The sequence below is a fragment of the Hesperophylax consimilis genome, chromosome 9 (genome assembly GCF_061612785.1).
Source record: "Hesperophylax consimilis isolate HC1 chromosome 9, BYU_Hcon_1.0, whole genome shotgun sequence".
Lineage (NCBI taxonomy): Eukaryota > Metazoa > Arthropoda > Insecta > Trichoptera > Limnephilidae > Hesperophylax > Hesperophylax consimilis.
Window position 1 is genome coordinate 15,938,242 of NC_142844.1, and position 19,445 is coordinate 15,957,686.

Consider the following 19,445-nt stretch of genomic DNA (forward strand, 5'->3'; position numbering starts at 1 on the left):
AAAAATCCGCATTCCTCATAACACATACTACAAAATATGTGATAAAATCTCTTAACTATATTGCCCATATACTCTATATGATATAACTCTCTTCCAGATATATATATAAAAAAAAACAGCCAGCATATTAAAAAGAATCAAAGTAATGCTTTAAAGAATATTTTTTAAGTAGGTACATATAAGAACGATAATACGTAATTTTTGTCGTGTTGTATTTTGTCTTGCTTCTTTTTTTCTCCATTTCTATCCCCTGTATTTGTAATCGAGTATGGTCTATTTTTACCGATGTATTAGCAAGTAATTACCTTTTTGTAAATTCCTACCTTAGCTTTGTGCTTATGTGTATATCCCTGTCTGTATCCTTTTTTGTTTTTTTTTTCTGGTTTGTTCTGCTTAACCTCATTATTCTATTTTTGTACTATTTTGTATGTAAAACTTATAATTTTCTAGCAAGAAATAAACATAGTAAAATAAATAAACAATTGTGGCCAAACAAAAATTTTGTATTCTGCTAATACTTCAGCTGGGCCTAATTATTTATCTATAATAAGAATAATAACATCGCATTTATATTATTGTTTAGTGTTATTTCACTTGTGCGCTTCACTATTAGTTGTCATGTTCTTAAAATTATTCCTACAGTGTGCCTTACCCAATACAGTTCGAACAATATAACACTAAATATACAGTTTATACACAGCGATGACAAAGCAAAGAATAAAAATAACAGTAGTACAGGACAAAACAAGAACATTAAAACAAATAATATAAACAGGAGACAGTTTGTGCTCAAAAATGATAATCTTCTGAGCAGACATTTAAAAGGGTACAATAAGGATGCATCCGAAACCAAAAAAATACTGGAAGCTTGAGAAAATGGCTTATTATAAAATATTGAAAAGAAGTTACGATGTATGAATGGTAATATTTTTTAAATAATTATGCTTTTAAAGCCCGTTTAAATTCAGCCAAATTCGGGAGATTAGTAAGAGCTGAGGGAAGTTCATTCCAAATGAGCGGGCCTGTTATACAAACATAGCGATCAAAGTAAACGGATCGATTTGGCGATTACTAACATCTAGATCTACTGACCTTAGAGTAAGCTGTCCCCTTAAGGCAAAGCTTAATGCCAAATCACTATTTTGATTAATCTTTATAACACATTGGTGTACATTATGAATACCAAAAATATGCTTTAGAGAAATTGAAGGTTTTCAATTTATCAAAAGCATATTTTCAATACAAATAAAGAATAAATTACTCAATAAAAATATAAAAGTAAAATACAATTTTTTTTTCAATAGAGATTTATAAACGCATAAAAGAAACAACTTTTAAGACGGTATTATAGCTAAGATTATCTGTGACAGTTTTTGATTAACTTTTTGCTTTCTTATAAAATTATTTACAAAATAAATAAAAACCAGTTTTGTGCTTGAAATCGAACGTTTCTAGACTTTTTTTTTCATTTTCTAGATTCTTATATTCCATGAAGTGGTGAATCATTTAAATTTACTGAATTTAAAGTAAATGTTCTTTGTACAAATAGAACGGCGTCATATGCGCCTCACAATTTTTACCTTATATGGGTTTATTTAAATATTACCTGGCTTTTATAGACTTAGAGGCCTTGTATTTTCTCGGTAGGGAAAAAATTTGTTACCTAAAAACCCTAACGTTTCTAGACTTTGTTAATGTTAATGCCTATTACCTACAGTATAAGGTATACCAAGAATATACACATTTTTACTTCTAGCTTCCTCTTAAGTTTTGTCGGACATATAGTTCCGATACATAGGTTGACGCCTAGATCCATATAAAATGTTCTTCATGTGACGGACCTTACAGTTTTTAAAACCATGTATTGTTAGTTTCTCTATTTACGGATACTCTTCGTGTGATGTTTGCATTGGTCACTAACTACAAAGTAACTGTATACATAACTGGTTGGTATTCTAAAACAAACGTTCTTGTTAAATTTACAATACTGCATATTTTAATATTGTTAGTTATGGTATTGTTTTCTTCTAACGAACTCCTCGTTCCTCCAAATAGTAAAGCTTTTTTCAATTAAGTTGTACAAGAAACCCCGCGTAAAGCACATTGTGTCCTTCAATGGCCATTGGCCAATACGTTATGTGTAGAATACTTTCAATTTCGCCGAAGAAATTGAATGTCTCAAATTGAATACCGATCCATCTCCGTTACCGTCATGGAATGATTATCACATTATATGGACTCTATGTCTGGAAAATAATCAATTGGTATTATGTTACGGCTATCGTTATATCTTTTGAAAGACATGTCAATAACCCCTATAAAAAATGTCATTTCTTTGTTACTGGCATACCTAATCTATACGGTATGGAGATATATTGCTATGATGCGTACATACAGTTATTTGTTACTGACATACCTTACCTATACGTTATAGAGATATATTGCCGTCATGCGTACATTCAGTATTTTTTTACTGACATACCTAATCTATACGCTATGAAGATATATTGTCGTCATGCAAACAGTCATTTTCAAACGAATTTCATCAACCGAGATTCCAAATATCATAATACACAAATAAACCATTCTAAATATACAAAACGTCCATTAACCTAATTACTGTCACTTTTTTACGCGGTTCTGTGAAAAAATCGATAGTGCGTTTAACATTTCTATTTTTGATTAATTTAACTATTTTATTTATTTATTTTTAAATGTGAATAACAGCACAAGAGTCCCAACTGTTATCAATCGTCAGAAGCCAGTGAGACTATGGCATCCCCAACTAGGGTGTGTGTGTGTGTTGTGAGGATAAAGGGTAGTGTGGAGGGAAAGATAATGGGTAAGACGAAGGTGGGGGAGTACCTTGCTATTCAGGTCACCAAAAACGGCTGAAGCCATTTTTTCAATTCGTCAACGTTTCAGTTCTGAATGGTGGTCTTAAACCATAACAATAATGAGCGTATCTTGCACTCTGGAACGCGCCGCAAGTTAATATACTATATATCTTTAATCGAATAAAAATATAAATTATAAATTGAGAAATAACACAAATTAATCGATTCAGATTTCGGCTTGCCCGTTGAGAGCCTTACCCCTCAACCGTGGAGGCCGTCAACACAAACACAATGTAGTACAGAAGAGCACGTGTGAGGTGCTTTACACAAAAAAAGCGGAGTTAAAAAAATTACCCAGACTTTATTATTATTCTTTGTACCCATTAGCGAAGGCGAAGATTTTTAAAATCACGGAAAAAAGTTAATAAACGTATTTTTAATATATAAATATGGTTTCCTAGCTATAAAATTTATAACGACTGTCTATATAATATATTAAATAATAACCTTCAGAAATAAACAATCATATTTATGTGCTCCTGGTATTTTGTTCTTGTCGGCAGGTTAACGTTTTGACGTTTGTTATTATTTTGTGGCCATTGCGGAAATTAACACAAATTAATCACCCCATGGCATTTCTGTGCTCCTCGTATTTTGTTCCTGGTGACAGGTTCGTTTTAACGTATATTATTTATACATATCCAAATCACCACAATAGTTATTCCTTCTTATCAATTGTCTGAATTCTCCAAGCTAACACTCATAATAATGAAAATGACACTTCAATTCTAAACTGCATTGAAATTGAGTTACAGATAGATAGACGGAGTCACAGCCGAAGTATTTTTGTATTGTTAATGCAAAGTAATATGAAAGATCCATAATATAAATGTACTCGTATTTTAACGTTTTATTTAAAACCCCAACATTATACATAATTTTCCTCGGTGTATGTAATTTTGATATAAATTCAAGTTAATATGACAAAAGCAATACGAAGGGGTAGATAAGTAAAACAAATCACTACATTGTACGTAATCTGAGAGCAAGTTTCGCCATTGGTTATAGTCCAGCGAACTTCTTTAGCGAAGCCTGATCTCAGAGGACCGGAAATATCCCGCGTAACCTCCGCCCTTTGTGCCTTAACTTTCACCGCCCTGTCGAACTAAACACAAAGCTCTCTTAGGAAACACTTCTCATGAATTACGCCAACATGAAAGGGCAACAAATATTTTTTTCTACGGGTATTAACTAATAACATTTAGGCTTTTGTGGCGGTCTCAACGTCAGGGCAGGATATATCGACATGTCAAAGGCCGTAAATAGAAGTCTTTATCGAAATAGACGTTTTTATTAAAAATTTATTGAGTTATTGCCTGAGAGTAAAGAAGTTTATATTATTTGTTTGTTCAGTAAACTTTATTTTTATTGGTTAATTTTATCAGTACTACTAGGAGTAAGTAAACCTATTGTATAATGAAATTCCAAATATAAAGAAATAGCTTAAATCGTTCATTTTAGTCAGTAAATTTATCTGAACGGAAAATTCTTATTGTGACATTAGTAGGTAGGTACAGTAAATGCACTTTTTTTTACGAAAACTTATAATAAGGTAGCTACCAAACGTTAGGTGGTGTGTGCAATGTTAACCGTCGATCTAAAGGATAAAATATCTAATAAGCTTTCTAATAAAATATTAGTACTTTCCAAATATGTATATAGGAATAAGCGTTTAACCACCTGCATTTGCCCTGTTGCCCAGACCAAATGCGAAAATATAACGATTTTTAAGAACACGTGTTTTGACGTCACGTTAATACCTTCTTTTTTAATAAAATTTTTAACATGAAACCTATCAATTCATTCGGGCAGGAGAATACAAATAATTTGAAGATATATTTTAATAAATTACCAAGTTTTCTCCGTTTACTCACTGACTAACTTAATCATTTTTTTAGAATATGAATGTACGCTCCATTTTATAAATCTTAATGGTTGCAGTTAAAAAAAATATAAATTTCAAATTAAAAAAAAAATACAACAAGGTGGGAAGTTATGTGTAATGTGTTATGTCTAATATAATGAATTATCGCCCATTACTGATTTGACTTTATGATCAAAAGCAGCATTCTTCCTGTAAATTAATTCCCAATGACCTCTCACCTTCAATTGGGGTTCATTCACTGGCGCTATTAGAACGGGTCGAATTTGCAAATGAAAGGCTTCTCATACTTATTGCAGACAAAAGCCAAAATCCGAAATAACGAGCTACGCCATTGCCATCTACCCTTACCACTGAATATATATATATAGCAGAACCAAGTTCAGCCTTTGAAATACAGAACCCGTACCGAAAACTGTATTATTATAATTATCAGAGATTCGGGAAACTTATTAACCCTCACAAAAATTGAGAACGTGTAACTGCGAGCATGGATGTTTTTTCGTGGAAGAGATTTCAGATCAGCAGAAAAAAAATTGTATTTTTAAAGTGGTGGGACAATTCTCTTGGGTAAAAAATGTAATCTTACTTTGACGGTATTTATTGTTACGGCAAAACCGGCTTTCGAAATTTTTTAAGATACCTACATGTTCTGTGTTTATTTTCAACGACGATCTTTCATAAAAAAATGAATTTTCCTAAAACTCACTGAAAAATGTTAAAAATACACTATACTTTGCATAAGTATCAGTTCGGTGATAAAATTAGTTCAATTATATTAATTAGGATATCTGTAAATAAAATAATATTTTTTTACATTAAAAGTAGGTGCTTTTTATTCGTTCTTTTTTTTGCAGTTTCTACAGTTTGAAAATGGCCTTGAAGCCTTGAAAGCCGAACAGCTGTAAAAATAACAAAAACCAAAAAAATACTTGCAGAACTTAAAAATAATACTATTAAATTTGATTTGCATTAAATTTAAGAAAATGTAGTTCTACAAATTAAACACAAAAACAATAAATACAAAAAAAACTATTTATTCCAATTGCTGGAAAAATGTACAGTGAAGAGAATAAAAAGCTAGTATATTTTAATCCAATTATGCTAATTTTAAAGAACAAATACTTCATTTAATTTTCAAATCAAAACCGAAATTTATAATTATCCATAATCTATATTATTTTAAGAAATATATATACCAAAAAGAAGGAAGTGTTAAAACATAGCTACGTGCTCGTCACATTTACTTAAAGTCTAATGATTATAAATCGATTAAAACTAAACCCTTTCTTCTCGTTGAAGAAAAATGTATTAACTTTTTCTGAAGTAGGTATTTACGTTTTCAAAGATATGCGAGACCTTAGTAATTTATATTTCTAGAAGCGGAATGAAAAGAATCATCTTATTCCTCAATTAGTTTAATACGCATCTCTCGACTGAGGAATTTCCCATAAAGACAGATATTGGAAAATAATTTGTATTATATTTTACCAGAGGTAAATAAATAGGATCCTAGCCCTAGGAAGACATGGTACGATTAGGTGAATCGAATATTGAGTCGGGTAACAATAATTCGGGACTATATACGAATGCGAATAAAGCAAGAAGTATACGCCGAGACAGAGTTGTGCCGCCTATTGCCTATCTCTGCCTACCACTGCCGGAAACTGCGTTATGGTTAGTAGTTTTTTTTTAAATTTAGTTTCTCAGTCCAGTCGAATTATTTTCACAGCGGATAATCATTTGTAAATCCTTGGAAGGACTTGAATTGAATAAGCTCCAACGCACTGGGTGTGCTTCGAGTTTTGATTTCTCTATTATTATTTGATTTACGAGTATGATATGTGTGGATCACACAATAAACCAGTTATATAACAAATTGAGCACATACACTCTACTACCCTTGTCTAACACGTGTTAATCTATTATAACTTTAACTGAACATACGTTCAGATATATATTTTTCAAATGAATAATCACGAAGCATACATAATGCATAACATTTTATATTTAAGCTCTTGAAAGTCACGATATGATAAAACGATAAAATAAATAGAATATACCTTTAAATAACACAAGCAGAAGGTACAGTAAGTGTAAGGAAAGCAGTGTTTATGGTGGGAATATAACAATGACATACCAATACTTAGGTATATTTTAATCCGTTGAAAAAAATATCAATCTGAATTTTAAGAGGTTTTCGCAATATATCATTTGAGATTTTCACGGCCAAAGGTATTATAGTGAGGTATTTTTGTTAAATTTTGCGCTACCTTCTTCTTGGGGCAACTTTTCGGTCAGCGATACAGCATGAATGCCTTCCGAATCACTGGCTAAAAAAGTAGGTAAAACAACACGGCATAATATCTCAAAAATGAATAATTGGCCATGTCGTGGCCTCTTTCATAACTCATCTTAGGAGCCCATATTTATTGATGTACTTATTCGACTGAATATAATTGTAAAGCTGCTCATCTCGACACAGGAATTCCTTAGTTAGATAAGCAGCGGAGAAAAAAAATCACAAAAATTTTTTTTCGCAAAAATATTTAAGCGTACCTAAAAAAACATACATTTCGTAGTTCATCTGAATACCACAACATATTTGAATTCAAGTAAAGGATATTTTATAAATAAAATCTATTCGACTTTAGAAAATATAACTTGCTCCAAATATGTCATTTACTCGTGAAAGTTAATATTTCAGTAACTATTAATTCTTTGTTTTCCAAAAACATGTTAAAGATTAACTTTACGTTTTTATAAGTTTATTTACCGACCAATCATTCCAGGAATACCCTATTTCACTGAATAGTTTATGCACGAATAGCCCTTCACAGATCAAAGACCTCCACCGCTGTAGCCCTCGACACCCCCACCCCGGTCTGCCCCTGGGACTCCGCGCCCCTGTGCCCCGTGCCTTGTGAAGTCCCTCGGAACACCTTCACCTTTCCTGCCGGCGTGACCTCCGACACCCGGACTGACAAAAATTGCTTCACTCTCCTTTATACCATCAAAATCTGGTGTGTTTAGATAAAATCAATTATAATATAACAGATTAAAAGAAACATAAGATTTAAAAAAAAGCATACCAATTAACGAAAAAAGACGTAAGCAGAAATTATAAAATATATTTTTGTGAGAAAAGTAAAAAATGTTCATTATTATTTATCTATCCTTCAGACGATCAACTGCGTAGGTTTTATAATAATTGACAACTTTTTTTTTCACGTACTACTAAGACCCCCGTTCTAATATCTGAGTATTTCTATTATATATTATGAGAAAAATGGAAAGATTTAAATGGAGCTATCGGCGATATAATTATAATGATAATAAATATTGGATCATTTATAAAGCACCGTTTTGGTGGGAAGATCATCTTAAGGGCGCTTTAAAATTAAGGGTATTCCCCAGTAGGCAAAGAAAATGATTCAATAGACATTTATACTCAAAGTACTTACAAATAATGATAATATAACGAATTAAATGCAAAGTTAAGTAAAATAGTCGGTATTTGAAATGTGACCGATAAACATGCAATTATCAATACATTTTTTTGAGTGACCGTAGCGAAGTTATGTTTAAACTCGACAATTTGGCTTTTTTATGTTTTTATTTGTAAAAGTAATTTTCAAATATTTATTTTATTTGAAAGGAACTTTCTGATTTCAAGATGGTGGCCGTTTCAATATTTCAGTAACAAAACTTTTTTCAAATGTAAAATCGTCGTGCTAATTAATTATAAGAAGGTATTTAAGTAGGTACCTAATAACAACTTTTATGATTTCAGAGGAAATTTTGGTATTTAATTAAAATAATATAAAATTAGGAACATACTTTTTGAAGAAGAAAGTCTATTGTTCACAAAAGTGACTTGGACTAGTCATATATAATATAACTCAAGACCTAAAGAAGTATCGAGTAATCACTGTATTTTCTTCAAAATCCTGAAAAAAATATATCACTCTCTACTATTAAACTTTTATTAATAGTCGAACACAATTGATGAGTTTCCTATACTAATTGATTTAATTTTTTTTTAAATCAATTAGTATACGTATTATATATATTTCTCTTCACATCTCCACACACATTCTTCCTATTTAGTATTTCTTGTTATTATTAATCATACACACATCATTAGTAAGGATTATGAACAAAATTTTTCATACCAAGAAATTTTAAGGACGTACGTAATAGGTACATTTAAAATATACAAAATAGGTACATTTTTCAATATTCAAAATAGGTACATTTATAATATTCAAAATACTAAAACTTGTATCAAAATAAACTGTGAATTTAAAAATAAATAAACAAATATTAATAACAATCATTTTTTATTCTGAATTTCGATTACGAAACGGTCTTCCTTCCAATCATCAGAAACCAAGATATCTATAATAGTAGTGTTCGCTAACTTCACACTGAAGCGTGAAAATTATTTGTTTACCCAACACGCTCCGTTGGGAAAATTCGTTTGACCGCTGTGAATTGATATTCATTTTAATTTATAACTTGGGGTCACTCCAGCTCTTCAAAAGATTCGAATGAAAGGGAAAGGGAAAACTATAATTATAGTTTGACAGTGAGAAAGTAATTGGGGTTGCTGGGATTCGTTTTACAATTGAAATTAATTGATTTCAACTCCTCCGCTCATAAAGAAATGTCCAACACTCTGGATAATGAAGCTTTGGGCACTAATTCATATCAGTTTTGTATGGTCAGATAGTTTATGGGAGGGAAAGTGTGATTTATATATTGTGCTTTGGCGTTCTATTGGTGTTGCGATAATTTATTATTTTTGGCTGAAGCGCACATACAAATGCAAGTTCGTAACACAATAAATAGGACATATTTTTGAAATATACAATATATTGATGTTTGATAATAAATACCATGTTTTTAACTCGATCACAAACATTCCTTAATTTTAATTATTTGAACTCCCTTCGCAATATCTTATAAAATACTCGTATTACATAGATGCATACTCGATACTTGATGATTAATTTGAAGTTTTCTTAAAAATATGATTTAAGATTTTCACGGCCAAAAGTATTTTTGTTATTGGTTTTTGGGGTGTTATGCCGTGTTGCGCTAACTCCTTCTTAAGCCAACGTTTCGGACAGCATTGCAGTGTCCATCATCAGGGAAAATGTGTTATTTTTAATAAAAAAGAGTTGAGTTAAGTAAAGTAAATTGCGCAACACGGCATAACATCCTAAAAACAAATAACAAAAATGAAGTTTTCTTGTTTAAGATTTTAGTCTTAAAATGTTTCTTTCTCTTTTTTTTTGCAGAAATTCGTGAATCGAAAAAAAAGTATTATTTTTTATTATCTAAAACGTTTTCATGTAAGTTCCAATAATTTAGAATAAATAATGTACGTGAGAGGGCACTAGACCGAACTAGACCACAGTAAGATTACCAATCTAATAAATATGACTAATTTATTAGATTGGTAATCTTACTGTGGTTTTTTTACTGTGGTTTTAGTGTGTTAGAACACAATCTGAAACACGACTACCTAAAACATTAAAAATGCATAGCCTGAATATATGGTCAGTAAGATCTGAGAACGTGAAATAATAAGTTTTTTTAACCTTACCTAATTGCAAAGCTAGTAGTTAGAATATGTTTATATAGAAATCATTTGGTTTGACATAACTAACAAAAATATAAATACTCATTTATCTAATGTAATTTTTGTGTCATACGGGTATACATGATATTGTCAAAAGCCAATCAGCTCACCGTAATGGATCACAGGTTATTTATATACAACATAGGGACAATGTACCGTTGGGAGTGGGTGGTTTGTGGAATCAATGATGCTCCATGTTTTGACAGCTACTCTCAAAGAGCTGCATGGTCAATTTAGAGAATTAGCTTTCAAGTAATAATTCAATTACAGCCTTGGCAACGGGGGCCATTGGCAGTGGCCCTTTACACTATCCTATTAAGGGACAAGGCTTTTGTTTCATGAAACCTATTAGACCCGGGCTTCCCCTACGATCGCCCGACCGTGTGTTTGTAAATATACTACCAGTACCCACCCATCACCCACCGCCCACCACCCACAGCCTATCACCGAACAAACATAACGGCCACTTTAAAAGATTCGCGTTTTCGTAGATGCGGAAAGCAAATACACATTGGGCTCTTTAAATATTTGAATTATCCTTTAATACAGATAAAAGATTACCTAGACGATGTACAGCTTTGGATGTAAGAGTAAAATAAAAATTGCACACCTCACCAAACAATAAACGATAAACGTACAGGACGTGGGTAGGAAACACACCTATTATCCACTTTACATTGAAATAATTATTAAATAAAAAAGTACTACCCGACTTCACACGAATCTCTACATTTCCTTATTGAACAACTAAATAAAATGGAACCAACGATCGGTATGCAGTTTTGTGCATATTTTTTTAGTAATGATAGGTAATGACTTTGTGAACTAAATACAGTTAAGTTGACTTAGAATTTTTGTTTTTTTCAAGTACTAAGTATCTTTACTATAAAAATTACGATATTTATTTGTTTTTCACTCTCAGCTGGACTTCTACGTGTTTTTTAATACAAAGAACATCTAATGCACAACAATATAAAAACCAAATACTTTACAACACTAGATGGAAAAATAGTAAATAATATCTTATATTCTGAAACATTACTGGAAACACCATTAAAGGAACAAGTCGGAAGAAAATCCTCAGTGTACTAGATCGTGTATAAAATACTTCAGTGTATGTACATATTATGTAGCAGTCGCATAGTAAATAAATTATATTAGTCGAAGCTGAACTAGGGGGTTTCTTTATCTACATTTTTTATTCTGTTTGCCGAAATGAATTCTATTAGTAGACCTATTTATATTTTGTGATTGATATGTTAAATATGTCAATAACATCCTTCACCAAATTCTGCTAATAGGAGTATACAATAGGAGTATACAATCAGAACAGGAAACCCTAGTGAGGAGGACTGTGAAAAAAATACAAAAATATACTTATATTATACTTTAAACCTACATAATGTACAAATTTTGCTATTGATATTAATAAAAAAATAAAAATAAAAAAATTTTGATTCCGTGTTTTAGTTGTCACAATAATACGGTAGATAATGTATTTACGTTGGCTTGTGAGGTGTATGTAAATAATTTAAGTACAATAATTAAATTTATGATTTATATAAACAAGTTAAGTCATTAATTATAATTCTGATAAGTTTAGTAAATTGAGTTGACTCAATAGATAATCATAATTGTCACATTCCCGATAGGTAGGTTACGTACCTATCCATTCCGGTGTTGAACATTACAAATTAACAATAATTCCGGTTATTGAAATAGGATTCAGATCTAAACGCATAATTAGGCCATGTACTGGACCGGAGATATTATGTTTCAATCATGAGAAAGTTCCCAACAAACCATTCCTTTGATATCAAATAAACGTAATAATTACATTCATTGGGACATATTCACGATAGGGTCTCTCGTGTCCACAAAGGGTTCGGCCATTCGGAAGTATTATTGTGTCGTAAATGAAAAAATAACAACAAAACCCAGTGACGTTTCTTTTCTTCGGAAACTTAGTCTAGGACATGTCGGCGAAACGAGCGGGGTATGTAATACAAATAAAGAAATGAAATATGATATCATTTCGTATGGTTTCTTTGTGTTTGGCTTTGTACGGTATTTTTGTGAAGGGTGGCTACTTACTACTTACATTAAGCTACGGTCACTTTTGGAAATAATGAGTTATGATTTTCTGATGTCGATTCCTACTGGCCGAGGGCGACTTAACCCTTTCTCTTCCTAATAATTCTAAGGATTTAAATCAATTTGGTATAAATGTACACCAGACTAATCTGAAAATTATAATTGAGATATTTTTAATGATGTTTAAATTCGGTTATTCTGAAAAATGGTTACAAAGATTATAATAATTGGTTCTGACGAGTAAACGATATAATATTGTAATAGTCTCTTACGATTGGGCTCGTATCTGTCTTTGTGGTTATGTTTGTTCGACGTTTAATGTTCTAATACCTTCCAGATTAAAATTGATTGGCAAAGTGAAGAAAATGTGTGTTGAATTAATATACTAAACTTTGTTTAAACCACTATTTAATAAAAATATATCAGCATGTTTCGGAACCAAAATTTTGACAACCAAGATACAAAGTATTCTGAAAATATCACTAGATGTGATTTGTATGCCGATAAAGGACTTTTTGGTTCTGAAACCAATTTATATTTTTTATTTAATGGTGGTTAGAATAAAGTATATTATTTTCATTTAATTAAAATGATGCCACATTATTGAAGGATTTAAATTTAAAAAATCGCCTATCATACGTAATTACGTTATAATAATCTTATAAGATCACTTCTATGCAACCAGAACTCCAACAAGAAACTCGCGAACAAGAGCAGACCACTCGTTCAGAGTCGATGTCGGCAGCTTGTAGTTAGTGGGTTATTCGAGTCTTTCTATTATAAAATAGCCCCGTATGTACAGCTTAGACCTCTTCGAATATGAACTTAACTACCTAGGTACTAGTACTTGTGAATAAATCATTTTTGTTGAAGATCATATTTGCATCATTATTTTATTAAATCCAATGGAAATTTCATATTATTCCTCTCAAAAAAATGACAGGCAACATACAAAACCGATGTTAAAAAATGAATGGATTAGAAAAGGGGAATCCCTTTCATTTAAAAAATCTATTCATGACTGAAAAATACTCATATTACATCAAATAATAAGCCAACAAAAGCAAACGCCAATCAATATTCAATAACAATTTGACATCAAATGCAGTCATGTTACAAAAGATCAGCCTATTACGGGGACTGGAATCGAACTCGATAAGACGCTGGGGCATCCCATTTCGATTCTTGAAAGAGATTAGGCAAATAATGCCCCCTGCCTCCCCCAGACTTCAACTCTCCCGGTACTCGGTGGTTACCTTGGATACAAAGACATTATGTGCGGTGGGCCTAATTTACGTATTAGGACTAGAGGCTACAGGGCATTCTCAAATGATTAAATACTTAATATTTGCAATTATTAAATACATCTAGTGAAAATAATATCAAACATCGAAGAAAAAATGGAATATCAGATGACTAAAAACTAGAAAATCTCCCAATAATTTGGTATTTGAAATTTGTTTCACTGGAAGATACGTTGACACATATACCCGATGGATATATTTGCTACCGTTCTATGATAACTCCACACAGTGACAATTCAAAACATCCTTAAAAAGTGATGTAAAGTCATTAGAAACGATGAAAAAAATAAAATTTAAACCTAACCTAACCTAACTTACTTAACCCAGTTAATAAAGTTTTTGTTTAATCACTTTTCATATATAACTTTTTAAAAATGTGATGAATTATCATTTTGATGATTTATCCGGTCACCATTTGTTACATATCTTACATTTTTCAAAAAAATAAAAATAATCGTAAAAGAACTGTTCTTAGTAACTTTTAATAATAACTGAATACTTTTCCTTTTTAAACAGTCAACTTTTTGTATTTGGGAAGTGGGTATGGGTACCGTCACCCCGGGAAACATTCTTTGGATAACCAAAACCTCTACCATAGGTCAACATAAGTGGTTCGCTGTGTTTGGCGACTTAGAAGGGTTGCCCGGGTTCAAAGGGTGAGAATTGTCAAGGTCTTGACGGTGGATGCGTCTGCCCACCCGATGCGTGGCGGGCCGGATTTGGAGGGACTGGTTTAGGGAGTTTTTGTACCTTCCCAGTAGGACTCTCGACCCCCAGATTCCTACCTACCCCTCAAACCTTTTTCCTTACCATATCTTCCACTCCTACTCCTCTCTTTCCGTAAAAAAACCCTCCACACAGCAACCACAAAGATGACATAGGCTCTTAATAATTGGCTCTTGATAAATTATTTTCCTCAGGACCTCCTGTGTGGAGCTAATTTAATAAAATATATATATATATATATTTCAAATTGTTCTGAAATTTTCAATCGGTAGAATCATAACTGAACTAGTTCCAAATAAATAAATGGAATGAAGTTTTCTCAAAATCTTATTATAAATGATTACAAGCCAGTAAAAAAACAATTCAAAATTTCATGACGTTATTTTAATTTTAAACCATAAGGTTTTAAATTGACAAAAAAATATCTAAATTATAGATTGTATACTAAAATTGACAGAATTTTTCATGTATTTTTAAACATTCTGGAATAAAAGTAACAATAACAATAATATTTATTATGTAAGTTCTGAACATGACGTAAAAAATATTCGTTTTTACATATAGTTCCTGCTCGTGTAGTAATGTGCGTACTACGTGCATAATATTCAATGATATTACCGAAATGAACTCCAATAATTCAATTCTATTCTCATTCAAATTTTGGGAAGCCTTACTGTCGATCCTGCCCCGACACAAAGACATTAAGTTCGCTGTCCCAAATTTGCGTTTATTGTGCTTGTTTGATCTGAAGACGTAATCCGTAATGACCGTCCGAAGTGCCCCGGGGTGATTTCCAACCATCCCCTCTACGCACTACCCTCCTGGTAACAACCCACCCCTAATATGGCGAATTAGGCGCGGGATTCAAAAGCTAACAACGTTAACTGTACACACGTTTAAAGTATGGTATTTCACGTCAATGTAATAATGATTTTCTCTTAATAATATGCGTTACTCTTTTTTTTTGATTTTTCTTGACAATATTTCGTGATAGACCAAAAATGATTAAAAATATATTGTGGGAAGCAAATACAGTAGCGACAATATGACGGCTCCTATTGGCGGCTATTCTACCAATGGCGGACGTGAAGATTGGCTTTATGTCTCCAGCACCGCGAAATTAAACTGATTGTAAATAAAATTGTAAGTAACTTTATAAAAGTTCTTATTTGATTTGATGGCAACCCATAATACCCGCAGTGTCTTAAAATGTTACTTTTTTAACACGTGCTACTAGAAACTTCTATATTTATATATATTAATGTAAAACGCCCAACATTCAAGTAATTTGTAGACATATTGCACATGTTGACTCCCATGGCAGAAGTCATTATTTTATGTTGCATTTTCATCGAGTAATGTTTATGACAAATTAAGACCTTAGGTACCTACTTATAACAATTAAAATACCGTTTCCTTTTTTACATGACAGTTTAATATCTCCACCATTACAAATAAATATAGAACATATAATATATATAAACATAGATATAAACTATATCACCTAAACATTTAAATAATATTTTTTGAAGTGAAACTTCTTTACGCGCGTCATGCAATTTCGAGGACCGGAGTAAAACCGACTCATGACCGAAACGAAAATGCGGGTACCCCCACCACCGATTAAAGTTCATTTGATCTAGTCAAAGTTTTGAAGTAACATATAAATGCTTCTTAGCTCATCCCGACAACTGGCGTTGGTGGTGTAATGGTCAGCATAGTTGCCTTCCAAGCAGTTGATCCGAGTTCGATTCTCGGCCATCGCACATTATTTTTTTGTTTTTAACGCCTTTTTCATTCAATATCTTATTTTTTAGTAGGTCAGAACATTTTTTAAAAGAAAATAATATTGCAAAATAATAAAAACACTTATCTCACTGTGATAAAACATTACTCCGCTAGAGCGCGCTTTGCGTTATTGTGTTGGATTAAAATTATTATCTAATCCGTATATTATGATAATTGTATTACATTTATTTAATTAATTTATTTATTTTGATAATATGTAATAATTTACAGAAAAAAAAATTAAAACTATCTGATAAAATATCCGTTCGCTAGAGCGCACTACGCGATCTTGTGTGGGATTCTATTTCTGTACATTGTACATTATTTTTAAAAATATATTATATTTTGGGTGTGATGTAGGTAACATTATAAAACATAACAAGCTCTCATATTTTCAGAACCTACATAATATAATCAATTTATGCGGCTTTGCTTACAGTTGGTGCTCAGCGTGGTTGGCTTTCAATCAGTTAAGCGAGGTTCGATTCTCGGCTGTGGCATTTTTGAAGTGAAACCTTGTTGAGGTGGGGGAGCCGCTCACGAACGTTCTCTCTCTTCTCTTCTTTCCTCTCTCTCAGACACCAGCGAACTGCGCCACGCCAAGCATCAGCTGAAACTAGAAGTTTCACTTCTGTCTTGCGTAGGCTTGACACACCCACTTTTTATTTATTGTAACTGCGAATAAAATGTTATCATGTTTTAAGCTAGGTAACACCGTGTGCGCTTGTGCATGATTTCTCTGATTTCTCGGTAGTTTTATTTACTAAGTATTGTCCCGTTGAACTACAACTAAGCAGTTTGTCAACAACATGTACATCTTCATTCATGATGTAAATATGTATACATAATAATATTACTAATTGTAAAATATTCCGATAATTATTATTAATGGCACTCACAATCTAAAATAACACTAAATCTGAATGCTAATGAATAACAACTATTGAAGATAGTAATGATTAGTATAAAATGTATTTCTACTTATGAGCCATACTTTCAGCATAAACTTAATCCATTTGGAAATTAGCAATTTTTAAAAATACTTGGTAACATATTGAACATTTTGGGCACGTTATATTCTATGGTTTGCTGTCCGTATTGATTGATATATTTTGTAACAAGTATGCTTTAATTATTTATGAACCTAGTATTGTGCTCATGTTCCACTTACCTTTTGCATTCAGAGTCAGATATATGCTTATCAATATTTTATCCCAAAGTAAGGCCTGCACAGGCAAGCTATTTAAGTTTGAAATATTTCTTCTATTGTGAAAAAATATTTTTCGAAACTAGTAATTTAACCATTGAATTTTGTAATAATAATAATAATAACATGGAATTTATATAGCGCAGTTTAGTGTCATTTCACTTCAAGTGCGCTTAACTACTCGTATAACAAACTTTAAAAAAAATAAAAATGGTAATTCAGTATTAATGGTTCTTAAAATTATTCCTACAGTGTGCCTTACCCAATACAGATCTAATATTATAACACTAAATACACTGTTTCTACAAAGTGATGACAAAACTTAGAATAACAATAACAGCAGGACAGAACAAAACACGAATATTAAAACTAAAACATAACATAAAACAGGAGGCAGTTTGTGCTCAGAAATGACAATTTTCTGAGCAGACACTTTAAAAAGGTACAATAAGGAGACAACCGAAACCAAACAATTACCGGAAGTTTTAGAATATGGCTTATTGTAAAATATTGAAAATTTATAAATGGTAAGATTTTTTAAAGAATTTTGTTTTTAAAGCTCGTTTAAATTCAGCCAAATTCTGGAGATTAGTAAGAGCTGAAGGAAGTCTATTCCAGATGAGAGGGCCTGTTACACCAAAAGAACGATCATAGTAAACAGCTCGATTTGACCTAGAAAGTTCGATTAGACGATTACTAACATCTAGATCTGCTGACCTTAGAGTAAGCTGTCGTAGAGTAAGTAACTTATTGTAGATAATTTTTTTTTTTTTGCAAGAATGTCCCCAAGAGGTTATTCCATATCTTGAAGTGGATTCTGCGAGTGACAAGTAAATATTTATAAAAATATTTACAGGAAAGAAACACTTCAGTTTATATGATCTACCCACTATCGCTTAGTCTTTTACAAATTTTGTTTATTTGAATGTCCTATTTAAAGTTGCAATCAACAGTCACTCCTAAATAAACGTATTCATTTACCATTTCAATTTTAATTATTTATTATTTATTAATTATCATTTAAAAAAAAATATATTTATGAATAGTAAACATCATCATCGTAATTTGCTGTATATCTACTGCTCTATGAGTGTCTATCAAGCATTTTAAGTTTAAGGAAGGTCGTGTAAATTCGTCAGAAGATTTTGAGGTAAGGAAATGAAAAATGTTTTTTAACAAATTGAAAATTCTTGAAAATTTCTTACCATTTTAAAAGCGAATTTAAGAAAACATATTTCAATTTCATCCTTCAACACAGATCATTAAATTGTAAAGGGTAATCTTCAAAACCCCCCGTAAATCCAACTTACCCACTTAGAACTAGCAACCCAAATATCTCATGTTTCCGATTTCAAGTATCAATTATTATTATTGTATTGTTACATGACATCAACCGTGAAATAGACTGGAGAACTAATGGGCAATCAGTCATACTTGTTTATTGAGTACCGACCATGTTCCTTTCTAGCTTTATCGCAGTTCATGCATCGTGAACCGGAGATGAGATGCGTTTGACCCGAACGTATTTGCATACTTATTTTAGGGGCTATTTCACTGAACTTATAGGATCTGAGAAATTATATGTTTGTTTTGTAAACGTTTTTTGATGACAAGTTTCAGTTATTGATGGAGGACTAGGTCTAGCATGTTGCTTAAGGTTTCATTGCCGACATATTCGTTTCTCTTATATTAATTAGATAAATATAAGCTGTCACGTGTTGAAAGAAAATACCCTCGGGGGCGCTTAAGGTGGTTGTTATGATGCAGTGAGTATTTTTTATGTCCACTGTATACGTATAGCTCTGTTCTGAATTGTACGTACTCTTGTCACAATTGCTCCCAATCGTCTGGAGTCAGAGAGACTATGGCATCGCCGATTGGGGTATGTTCTAAGGCT